At 48.4% G+C, this 12,639-nt stretch overlaps 1 pseudogene across 1 annotated transcript; it reads left to right on the top strand.

Moving 5' to 3' along the window:
- The first annotated feature begins 6,637 nt into the window (after positions 1-6,637).
- Positions 6,638-8,075, top strand: LOC308636319 (reprimo-like protein; annotated as a pseudogene). The gene has a single exon. The product of its transcript is annotated as a reprimo-like protein (transcript).
- The last annotated feature ends 4,564 nt before the right edge of the window (positions 8,076-12,639 follow it).

Genomic DNA, 12,639 nt, shown 5'->3' with positions numbered 1-12,639 from the left:
GAAAGCATCCCTAGGATGATGAGTCAGGGACAAGACCGTCTTTTCCCAGGAGGCAGTGAAGTGGCTGGTGACAGCTGCCTTTTTTCCTTTGCTATAAAATAATTTAAGATGAGCACAGTGGCACCCACCTGGAGTCTCAGCTACTCGGGAGTCTGAAACGGGAGGATCACTTGAGGTTGGACCAGCTGGAGCAATACCGTGAGATCCCATCTCAAAATTACAAAAATATAAATAATAGGATAGCACTGCAAGGGACGCATGCCTGTAACCCCAGTGGCTTCGGAGGCTAAGACAGGAGGATCACAAAGTGGAGGCCAGCCTCAGCAACTTAGAGAGGCCCTAAGTAACTTAGAGCCTGTCTCAAAACATAAAAAAAGGACTGGAGATGTGGCTCAGTGGTTAAGTACCACTGGATTCAACTCTCAGTACCAAAAAAAAAAAAAAGAGAGAGAGAGAATAGAATATACAGATAAGCAAAAAGAAATAAATTCCAAATTTCTCATAGTCTCAGCTGGCAAAACTGACCACTGTCATTGCTTCTGCATTTATTGTTCGTATGTGTGAGTCTGTGTATGACATGCATGAGAAATTTACCACAAGAAGTGATATAGTACACACTTAGATAATTGCTTTTCTTCACTTTATAGTAGTATATAGCAGACATCTTTCTATGTCATTGAATATTTATCTACCACAGTGACTCTACATTAGATCCTCCCAGGGAAACTTTAAAAATATTGTTCCCAGAGTCAAGTTTAATTAATCAAGGGTGGGGCTGGGTTTTGGGATTTTAAAACTCCCCAGGTAGTTTCAGTGTGCAAGCTACTGTGCTACAGCCACAAAAGTTCATATAACATAAAATTAACTATTTTAAAGTTAATAAGTTAATGGCAACTAGTATATTCACAGTGTTGTACAACTACTACTTTCAGCTAGTTCCAAAACACCTCATCCCTCCAAAAGGAAATGTCCTATGAAGAGGTACGCTGCATGTACCTCTCTCCCCAACCCCTGGCATCTACCAATCTGCAGTCTGTCTCTTTGAATATAATTTACCTATTCTAGATATTTTATATAAATAGCATCACACAATATGTGAGCTATACTGTCTTGCTTCTCACATAACACAGTGTTCGATTTCACCTTTTCCAATTTAGTTCTCCCTGGCACTGCTCCCCAATCTGTCACATGTACTTGAAAGTGGCCAGGATCATTGTGTCCAGGACATGATCTATTGTTTGACCATTGTATCAGTCAGTTTTGTTACTATAATGAAATACACGAGGCAGGTTAACTTATAAGTAAATAAATTTACTTAGCTCCTAGTGTTGGAGGTTTAAAATTCAAGATCAGGTGGACTGCCACCATCTCACGGAACTGTTAATACCTTCTGAGGGTAAGCCTCCACTAGCCCAAGGACCCCCACTAGGCCCCACCTCTTAAAGGTTCAAACACCTCCCAGCACCACCACACTGAGATCAAACCTTTAAAACGTGGACCTTTAGGGACACTCAGACCATATCCAAATCACAGTAACCATAAAGCAGTATGACTTGACCTCTCACCCCTCCACAGTCTCAAATACTCCCCACAGTGTCTGAACCCTGCTGGGAAGCACCTGCTGGCCTGAGCCCTGCTGTCAGGGGCTGCATCTTGCTGCATCCCCCTGGCGTGACGGCTGGCAATGAGGCTGAAGCACAAATGGGCAACCCAGAAGGATCTTTCTCTTCCTTTTTCATTCGTCCAAGCTTGTTCTTTCAACTTGGGAAGCCAGATGCTCTGGAGTTTAATTACACACTGCAGTTGGAAGCCCAGAATGTCAGAGCTGGAAAGGAAAGGATCGTGTTATAAATAAGCGCTACCAGCATTTATTGAGCACTTACTCTGTGCCAGGCGCTGCTCCAGGCCTGTTTCCAGACTTTACCTGATTTAACCTTTCCAACACTTCTAGGAGGCAGGTACCTGTTCTACAGGGAAGGAAACTGAGGCTTAAGGGAAACTATAGGAGATTTCCCAAATTGTGCTGAGTGGTGAATAGTGGCACAAAATATCAGTTGGTGTTAGGGAAAGAAAAAGTTCCATCATCAAAGCCTGAGTATCTCCTGTATCATCCTGTATCTCCCATAGGGACTTCATGAGACATATCCACATACAAACATCCTGAGGGTCCTGCAGTAAAGAAACCTATCTAGGCCATTGTCTCCTCTATTGTGGGCTTCACAGAACTTCTGATCCAAGAAGCACAGCTTGGGGAGCGCAGAGAGTGGCCAACCTCCTCATTTGGGGTAATGAGACCCACGTAGAACTTTAGGGACAGACCAGGAGAGGACTCTGCCTCATGGTTTCCTGTGCATGGGGTTGGTGAAGGCAGACTATGGCCCATTTGGCCCATTGATCTGTTTGGGGAAATTATGTCTTACTGAAGATTTTCTGATCAAGTTCCCTTGATTAATGGACGGTTGACCTGTCCAAGATCACACGGCCAACTAGGGGTAGAGGAAGAAATAGATCCCAGCTCACTGAAATCCAAATATCCTCTAAAACACACATCAGACAGGTGGCAGGAGGTTGGGGTATGAAGTCCCACTATACCTGTGATACTTGTCTCTGCTCCCCACTCTGTGGTACTTAACCTGCATTGTCCTCTTTCCACTCCTGAAGAGATCCCCTCACACGCATTTCTCCTGCCAATTTGGATAAGGTCAAAGGGCCCAAATAGCCTGGCGGCCTCCCTCTGCCTTCCACTCACTCTCCGTACACAAAGCCTGGCCGAGCCCGCAGTGGCAATCTCACTGGGGGCAAAGGCTGAACAGGGCAACTTGTGTTTATTTTAATTCTGTAACCAGATGCAGTAAAATGTCATTAACTCCCCCTCTGCCAATGTGAAACGTGAGACCATTTGGACAGGAACTGGGCAGAAGGCAACCTTTGCCTGTTCCAGGAAGAGCTTGCCAAAAAATGAGCAGCGTAAACAGGAACCGAGGGGGGTTGTTGGAAACCACTTCACAAAATAAATTCTGTTCAAGGGCTCTGGGGCATCCCTGCCGCACACTGTCATAAGATGAATGTCCATTTACATTTTTCTAATGAGTGGAGGGAGTTACTGTGGAACACGCAAGTAAAATCATTCTTACCTCTTCATTAAAAGGGCTCATGAAAATAGCACTTTATTAACCTTGTTTAAAATGTGAACAAAATTTCAAATATCTGTGAATGAGCCAGGTACAGTGGCACACACCTGTAATCCCAGCTATTCAGGGGCCGGGGCAGGAGGATCACAAATTCAAGGTCAGCCTTGGTAACTTTGCAAGACTCTGTTTCAAATTTTTAAAAAGTAAGGTGGGTTGGGGATGTAGTTCAGAGATAGAGCATTTACCTAGCATGTGTGAAGTCCTGAGTTCAATCTCTAATACCACACACACAAAGAGTATTTCTTTTTAAAGCTGTGGATGAAGACTTTTTAGTTTCCATAGGTCCATCCAGCCATTGGTACTAATTAGGGAGGTTTTACCAACCTCTGGTTCTGGGACAGGGAGATGTCATGTTGACCCTGATGGCCCAGCCATGCCACAGGGCTAAAGGTTCATTTAGAAACAGCTGCAGAGACAGCAGGGCGTACAGCCTCTGGGTGGCAGGCCCTCCCGGGGAGTCAGACTGCCCAGATGGCCCTTCCAGAGCCTGGGGACGCAGACTGTCACTAAGGTAGAGGGTAAAAATAGTCCCGTGTGGGTGGCAGCTGAGCCCAGAGGCACCTGCTTTCTTGGCTCTAGAGAAGGAGAGGCAACCCAGTTATGAGACGTTTCATTGGGTTCCTGAGACTCCCCACCCCTGGCCTCAGGGGCTTCTAGTATTTCCCTAACCATGAAGTACTCCCCCCACACATATACCTACCCCCACACACCAAGCACTGAAGAGTTTGGGCTTGGTTGTAAGATATCTGATGGTTTAAATCCTGGCTGTGCCCTTTACTGGCTCTCTGTGACTTCGGGCAAGAATTTTTTTCCTTTCTGAGTCTCCATTTTTCTTGACTGTCAAATGGGACTGAGGATTTCCTTTTACAAGGCTTTCTATAAAGATTAAATAACAACTACAGCTAACATATTTCATTCTGCAGCCTTACTGTTCCGTCCCTCTCCTTTCCTCACATTCTAGCACATTCTTCAAGAGTGACATGGGGTCGGGGAGGGCAGGGGTTGTAGCTCAGCAGTAGAGCCCTTGCCTAGCACGTGTGAGGCCCTGGGTTCGATTCTCAGCACCACATTGAAATAAATAAATAAAATAAAGTTTAAAAAAAGTGATACGGAGGTGGGGGATGTTGCTGAGGAAAAAGGATAGCAAGTTCAAGGCCAGTCTTGGCAACTTAGTGAGACCCTATATTAAAATACAAAGTAAAGGAAGGGCTGGGGGTGTGGGTCAGTGGTAGAGTACCCCTGAATTCAATCCCCAGTACTGGAGAAGAAGAAGGAGAAGGAGAAAGAAGGAGGGGGAAGGGAGAGGGAGGGGGGAGGGGAGGGGAGGAAGGAGGAGAAGGAAGAGGAGGAGGAGAAGGAAGAGAAGGAAAGTGAAAAAAGTGTTTCTGAGGCAAGGCAGCTGCCATGTGATAGGGACACTGAAGTAACACCATGAAGAAGTACAATGACAAGGACCTAGGTTTCCCTCTGCCAATGGCCAACTAGTCACGGAGGCCTACTGCCAACACCCAGCAAGGGAGTGATCTCAAAAACCCATCCTCATCACCAGCCAAGCCTTCAGATGACTGTGGACCTGGTCAACACCTTGACCACAGCCCCATGAGGGACCCTGAGCCAGAGCCCCCAACTAAACTGCTTTCAGCTTCCTGGCCCCAGAAACTATGAGCGAGGGTAAACGTTTGCTTGGTTTGGGGAAATCTGAGCCGCAGCAGTCAACAACTAACACACACTTGCCTTTCAGGGAAATTGTAAGAGTGAAGAGTTAATATACGTCAAACTGCAAGCGCACCTGCTGGGACCGGTGGTTCCAGAAACGGCAGAAGGGAGCAGTAGAAGGAGGGAGCACTGGACGGGGAGCAGGTGGCTGGGTTCAAGCCAGGCAGGGTGCCCACTCCTGATGTGGAGGAGCATGAGACACCAAGTCTACAAACAGTGACCAGATCACATGTGAAAACAGAGCATGGACCAGGAACCTGCAATAAAAGTCTGGGAAGCCAAACAGCTACTAGTCCCAAATGGCTCGAACTTGGTCAATCATGGACAGCTTGCCTAATTTTGTCCCTAATTCCAAAATTAGCATAAATTGGAGAAAGCAAGTATGTTCCCCTAACCAATGTCATGGATGCCCCTCTTCTAGGGAGTCCCCCTACAGCTTCCCCATGCCAACAGGCCCCAACCAGGGCATGCCTGAAGCTGTCCCTTTTTTCCTATTATAAAGCTTCCCACTTATCCACTGGCCTTTGAGTCTCTGCAAAACACAAGTGACAATGGCTAACTCTCTTACAAGAGACTCTCAGCAAGCTCTGATTAAATTGCCTCGGCTTGTTCTCTGTGGCTAGTCTTCATTTACTCCCATAAACCCAAGTTCTCTCTCCCTTCCTGCTCCAGGTCAAAGACAACACCTCTCCCTTCCCCCGATCACCAGGTATCTAGAGAAATCAGTTCAGGGACAATGGAAGAAAGGGGAACAGCAATAATTAAGAGTGTAGCTTTGGAACAGGAGAGAGCCGAGATTTACCTGGCTATGTGGTCCTGGGTAAGTCAACTAAACAACCTTAGCCCCTGATTCCTCATGTCAAGGGAACAGTCCAGCTGAAACTCAAATGCTGGTTCAAGCATCCAGCGAGGTAATGTATTTGGTGTACTGACCATATAGTAGGTACTTAATAAAACAAAGACCAGCCATCACGATCAGCTCCTCATGACTCACTGGAGTAGGTTGTCCCCTTACCATACCCTAGTCACCCTTCCCTGCTCCATTTCTTTGCAGCAGGGAGCCAGACTTCAGGGTACATAAAGGTCAGGATCTGTTCTCAGCAGTGAGATGGGCAAAGGATATAGCCCAGCACTTCTCTAAGAAAAAAATCCAACTGGCCAAAAGGCCAGATACCTGCTACACCAAACAGTATGCACCAATACTGTACCCCCCCCACCCTTCGAATATGTGTATACTGAGCCGCACAATAGAAAAGGCCTGAAGAGTTTGTACCAAGGTGACGTCGACCCTTGTTGGATGGTAAGATTATAAGGTTTTAGATTTTTTTTTTTTTTCATTTTGCTCATCCATGCCTTATGACCGGTCTACAATGACTACGTTTTTGTAAAAGGAAAAACTCCAGTAGCTTATTTTTAATTAAAAAAATTAAATGGGGCAGGGTAGGGGAGATGTAGGAAAGGAGGCAGGGTACACTCCTCAATGCAACACTCCTTCAGCCTTCAGTCCGGGAAAAGCTGGGAGGTTCCCGCAGAGGCGATGCGGAACTGCCTGAGGCCTACCCTGGTTTAAAGAAAAAGATAAGACGAGATTTAGGGCAGACTCCAGAAGAACCTGACCGCTAAGAGCACCAAATCCTGGAATAAGCACCTTGGGGAGATATTCTAGCCCAAAGGCGATCAACCTTCGCTGGCCCTAGGACTGGGGACTGCCGCGGGACCCTAGCCCCCGGCAGCGGTGGGACTCCGGAGGCCGAGCCCTCACCTGGATTCCCGCCCTCTAGACGCCCGGCGGGGCGGGGCGGGGCGGGGCTGTTGGAGGGGAGGGACGGCCGGGCCGCTGGGAGCTCCACCGACCACCGCTACGCTCTCGGTTCTCCGGCTCCCGCTCCCGCTCCCGCGCCGCCTGTTGCTCCCTCCCTGTGCCGCTTCCTGCCCGGTGCCCAGCGGTAGGCGGCCCCAGAGGGTGCCATCGCGTAGGCAGCCCTCTTCCTCCCCCACCCCGCGCCAGAGCGTCCCGGAGAGCGCGAACAGAGCCAGCCTCCTGGTGCACCCCGGACCGCGCGCCAAGACCCCGGGCGCAGCGCCGCGATGAACGCGACTTTCCTGAACCACACCAGCTTGGATGAGGTAGGCGGAGTGGGCAGCGGCGCCGGGGCGGCCCTGGGGAACCGCAGTCACGGGCTGGGCACGTGGCTAGACTGCTGCTCCGGGGGCGCGCCGCTGGCCGCCAGCGACGGGGTCCCGGCGGGACTGGCTCCAGACGAACGCAGCCTGTGGGTGTCGCGCGTGGCGCAGATCGCCGTGGTATACGTGCTGTAGCTCACCGTGGTCTTCGGCGTTTTCTTCCTGGGCTGCAACCTGCTCATCAAGTCCGAGAGCATGATCAACTTTCTGGTGCAAGAGCGCCGGCCCTCCAAGGACGTGGGCGCCGCCCTCCTGGGGCTGTACTGAGCACCACGCCTGCCGCCTTCGACAGAGCTACTAAGAAAAGGGAGACCCGGACCCCCGTCCCCCTCTCCGCTCGGCCGCCGCAGCAGCGCCGGGACAGCGACATGCCCCCGGGCACCAGTGCCTGGACACCGCGGGACTCGCGGCGGCGGCGCGGAAAGGGACTTCCACGCCCTGCACGGTCCTGTGCACTTCAGCGGGGGGATAAGGTTTCTTAACAGACTTTTTTTTTTTTTTTTAGAAGTTCGGGGCTGGGTGGACTTGAGCGTGGGATACAGTGTGGGGCTGAGGTCGCTCGCGTGGGAGTTTTGTGCGTGTTAATTGGGGACAGGACACGGGCGGCGCAGGAGAAAGGTTGAAGAATGGGAGTCTCCGAGCTTGTTGGTCTGATTTTGCATTTGAAAAGAAATTTTTGTAATAAAACCCCAGCCATCGTACATCCGGCGACTTCCCACCGGCGCCTGTGGGTGTGTGTGTTGGGGGTTGGAATGTGCGGGGTGGAGGGAGGCTTGTACCCTAGTGGGGAGCCCTTTAAGCCCGTCCAGAAAAAATATAGCTCCTTTGAGGGCTTCCTGGGGTGCGGTGCGAGCAGATACAGGGCTCCACACCGGAGACCAAGCCACGAAAGGATAAAGGAACTGTTTTCTACAACGACAGCGGAGGCGGGTCCTTTTGGGCGGCCTGACAGTTGGTGCGATTAATTAAATCTTTGGAAATCTGTCTCTTCCGTGAGACTGGATGTGGGGAGGGGATCAGTGAACTGAATCCAAAAAGAGGAAAACAGGATATTTGGAGAATGAAAAAGTAGAATTCACTTGCGCGGGTGAGAGAGTGGGGAAAACTAGAGCTACTTAAAATTTTAGTAAGACCCAAATTCCCATCTAAGGTCTTGTTTTGCCTACACCCTTATGGTAGATGAGTTGCCCTCAAAGAAGACTCCTTGTTGCTTCCCGGAGGGGGAAGGGGACCCATCATATTTAAAATGAGAAAATGGCCTCCAACTGCAGTCCTCTTTGGAGGAATTAGAACCACCCATTAGGAGATGCCCCAGCTGACCCCCAAACCCAGTGCCTCCTGGAGATGCCAGCTTCTCTAAGATCTGTATTAAGCAGTAAGAACCTTGGTGTTCACTGGTCAAGAGGAGGGGACAGACAGTTCTGTGATCTGCAAGTGTTTGGTCTGGGGGGGGGCAGCTGAAATTGGGGAGACTAGAGGGACTTTGGGGCCTCTGCATATCCCCTTGGCCCAGTGCTGGCCCCACTCAGAACCCCTGTACTTGGGGAGATTTGGGCAGGGAAGGCTCTGATGGATTTCTTCCGCACTCCTCTTTTGCCAGGAATGGAAATGAAGAATGAGAAAGAAGATGGCTGACGCCTTCACTGGCTTTGGAACAAGAAGCATAGGGAACCTTCTCCTGTCTCCTCCTAAGGGAGGAGGTGGTAGGGGAAGTATCTCAACAAAAGCATAGACAGTCATTGACTAAAGGACCTGGAATTTTTGTGGCTCCTGCCATCAGAATTATCAATATTGTGGAGCATTTCTTTCCCCTTTGTCCTGTTGCCCCAATCTCGGGCTTACAGGTTTATTCAGTGGGCCAGGGCAGGCCAGTGAGGCCAGGGGCCAAACACTCTTTGTTAAGTATCTGAGACAAATCCTCCAGGTAAAAGAATGTTCCATGATGATTTGGTGTGACTCACAGGTAGCCAACCTGATGGAGGGTGCAACCCTTGATGATTTAGGCAACTGGGACACCTGGCTCCAAGTAGTACAGGTGCCTGAAGCCTGGCCACCCAGTGACCTGACCTGGAGAACGCCACTCAGACAGCTTCAGGCAGTCATGTATAGCCCCAAAGACTGGAAAATGAGTTTCATGAGGAATAAGGGCTTCTCTTTTCTGCCTGACACGTTAGAATGAACACTACCAGATCTTCCCTCTCATAAAATGGTCTTCTATTAAATGTGGCTGGGGACGGAGGCAGGAGTGGGGGTGATTCAAGAGTTAAATTTCCTATACAGGAAAAATTAAAAAACACAGTGAAGACATCTGTACAGTACCATGTGTGTTTGACACCCCCCACCATGTGATGTCCACTAGTGGACATGTGCATGGGTGTGTGCTCATGTGTGCAGGCACACAAGGGCAGTGCTCATACCTCAAGAAGGAGCAAGGTCCTGGAGAGGGGTGGAGAGTGAGGGATCACACATGTAGTCCTTTTTTGTTTTCCCAGAGCCCTAAAGGCCTGCGACATGTGCTGAGCTGCCTACCTGAACTTCAGGCAGAGGTGGGAACACTGAGTTATGAAAGAGAGGAAAACAAAAGGCACACAGCTTCAGAGAAGGGCCACACTGGATCAGAATCCTGAGACTTGGGTGCTGTGAAGAATGGAGGAGGGGGCCTCATCTCAAGAATCCCCCCTCCCACTCTCAATCTTTAGGTAACAAAGCCCTTCCTAAGAGGCCTGCCCAGAATGCAGAGGCCAAATTTCAGAGGGTCCTGGATTCAGGAGAGAAGCCTTGGACTTTTGTCTGTTAAATCCTGGCTGTTCTACGTCCTAGCTCCATGATTTGGAAAAAGCTCAACCTCTCTGTGCCTCAGTTTCCTCATCTATGAAATGGGAGCAATAAGGTCTATAGCTCCCATGATAGATGTGTAAAATAGGCATAGGGGCTGGCATTTCATAGACACCCACTAAAGATAATTATGATTATTGTTAGTTTTGTGTATTACACAAACTCTCAACCAATAAAATAGAGTTGGTTCTCTGAAATGGGATCCCTGGATAGAAAAAGAGTAATTCATATTTGCAAGGCATTTTGTAGTTTTAAAGCACTTTAATAAGCAGAGTGGAAATAATGTGTTGAATACCCATTATGCCAAACAGAGCTCCCATCCCATGAGGAGAGTTGTATTACTACCTCCATTTTATAGATAAGGAAACTGAGGCCCAAAAAGTTTGCCTGAGGTCATGTAGTTAGGGAGTTAATAAGAGGAGCAGATATTCTCCTAGTTTCCTTTTATAGAAGAGGAAGCAGTTACAGTTTAATGGAATTGCCCAAGTTTATCCAGTGTCAACTTCGGTTCTGTTGTGGGCTGGGTACTGTGTGGGGTGAGCAAGAAATTAATCCCAGCCTGCAGCTGCTGAAGCCCCAGGCACTAGGGCTGGGTTGAGGGTAGCTGGTTCCATCCATCTCAGAGACCAGTTTAAGTCTTCCATGTCACGTCGTCTGAGTCAGGGGTGTACTTCTAGGGTCTGATGTACCCCACCAGCAAGATGTGCTCTGGAACGGGAATGATAGAGGGCTTACATCACTATGCTGCTTACTTTCCCACTGGCTTGTCCAAGCCAAGTTCACACAGAGGGTGCATGGCTGTGACTGCTGAGAGTCCCCCACCCCCAAAACCTAACTGAGCAGCAGAACAAGAACAGTTTTTATAAAAGCTTGATAAAAGCTTTTGATAATGCAATGAATTAAGTGGAAAAAATGTTTTAAAGGATAGATGCATTTCTGTCTCTATCCATGTGAGTTTCAAGGTCAGAAAAGGATGTAGTTCGTTAGGCCAGAGAAATATGAGATGCTCAATCACAGAGTCCCTAATCCAGCATGAGAGAGAGCCATGATGTGCCAGGTCGTTGAATGCCAGCTCAGAGGAGACTGCAAAAACCACAGAGGTCATCCTCAGAGTAGTTTTGCTTTTAAAATTATTAATCCTTATAGTAACAAAGAAAGAAAAACAGGCAAAAAGCCACAATCTTTCAACTGAGGAAGAATCGCCATGAATCCTTTGGCATTTATCTTTTCATATGTTTAGGGATTGATAAGAGTTAAAATTGAGATTATTTTTCTCCAAAAAATGTTATAGTATATGTTCTGTTTTGAACATATATTGTGAGATTATTTTTTCACTTGATAATAAATGGTGATGAAGTTTCATGTCAGAAACTAAGAGCCACATACACCATAATTTTAAGGGATGTACACTTTTCTTTTGTGCACATATCATACTTTAACTAACTGATCCCCTATTATTGGGTATTATGTTGTCTCCAGGTCTCTGAGCCTCTCTCCAGGTGAGTGGAACGGCTCTAGCATGTGCTCCTGCCTTACAGATGAACTCTGATGAAAAAGCTTAGCTTATGACTCATGGTAACAGGAGTCCTCGTGTCCCAGCTTCTCTGCCCCTGTGGTCTTGGGATCATTTTTGCAGAAAGCATCTTCATGCTCTAGGATGGAAGCTGTAACCATTTAACAGAAGTGATGGGAGAGATGAGGAGGGAGCAAGGTGGGGAGCAACCAGTACTGCTCGTTATTTAATTCTCACAGCAACCCTGTATATCGGGGTTCTTAGATGAGACCATGGAAGCTCAGAGAGGTCAGGTTATAGCCAGACAATGGCAGCCTAGAATCTGCTCCCCATGTGTCTGCTTCTGCTATGTACAATCACTAGGGTGCTTGGGGCAGGGGTGGGGTTAGAGAAAGAGCTGGCCAAGCGAGCATGCGAAAGGGTTAGGAAAGGTAACAAGTATCTTTCTTATATTGGGAAAGGAGGCTAGGCCTCATGCCCACAAGCTCAAGTTCTTAGGTCAAACCTGGAAGACCTCATAGAATAGGGCCCATCTTTCTCTTTCGAAATCATTTGCCACCAAGTCTCTTTCACTATTTTTTGTCCCATAAACAATTCCATTTTAAGGCATTATTTACTCTCCTTTTCATAGAATGGAATTGTTTGCCATCAACAACTGCCAAACTAAGCTTCTCATCATCAGGACAGAGCCTGGTAATAGCCCAAAGCAGGGGAAGCTGACACTTCTGACAGCATCTCTGGCACAGGAAAGCAGCTGTGGCCCTCCTGCGGGATGGGGCTTGTTGGGGTCAGGGGAGTCCCCAAGTAGCTTGCTTACTTGAAATAGAGGAAATTGAAGCCCGTGACAGGAGGTGGTGGAACCAATATTCAAACAATGGCTACCTTCTTTATTGACATCCTTGCCACCTAGGCTGCCAGCTCCAAGGGTGCCCCAAACTGGGATGTAGTGGATAAGAGAAGCAGGAGGGGCACCCCTGGGTTGGGGCTGAGGTTGTAGTCTGAAGGACCAGCTTTCTGTCTCTTTGCCCTGGCACCTCTCACTGGCACAGTCAACACAGAGCCTTTGCCATGGAACAGGGAGCTAGGGAGATCACGGGAAGGGAGAAATTATTTGTGCCCATGGTAAGCTTACGATGTGCTGAGCTGTCATAATTAGGAGAGGTTTGCAATAACAATGCAGAACCTTTTTCCATGCCCTGG

Source organism: Spermophilus citellus (genome assembly GCF_964194105.1).
Source record: "Spermophilus citellus genome assembly, chromosome: 17".
NCBI classification, from domain to species: Eukaryota; Metazoa; Chordata; class Mammalia; order Rodentia; family Sciuridae; genus Spermophilus; species Spermophilus citellus.
This window is presented reverse-complemented; position numbering and strand designations above follow the sequence as displayed.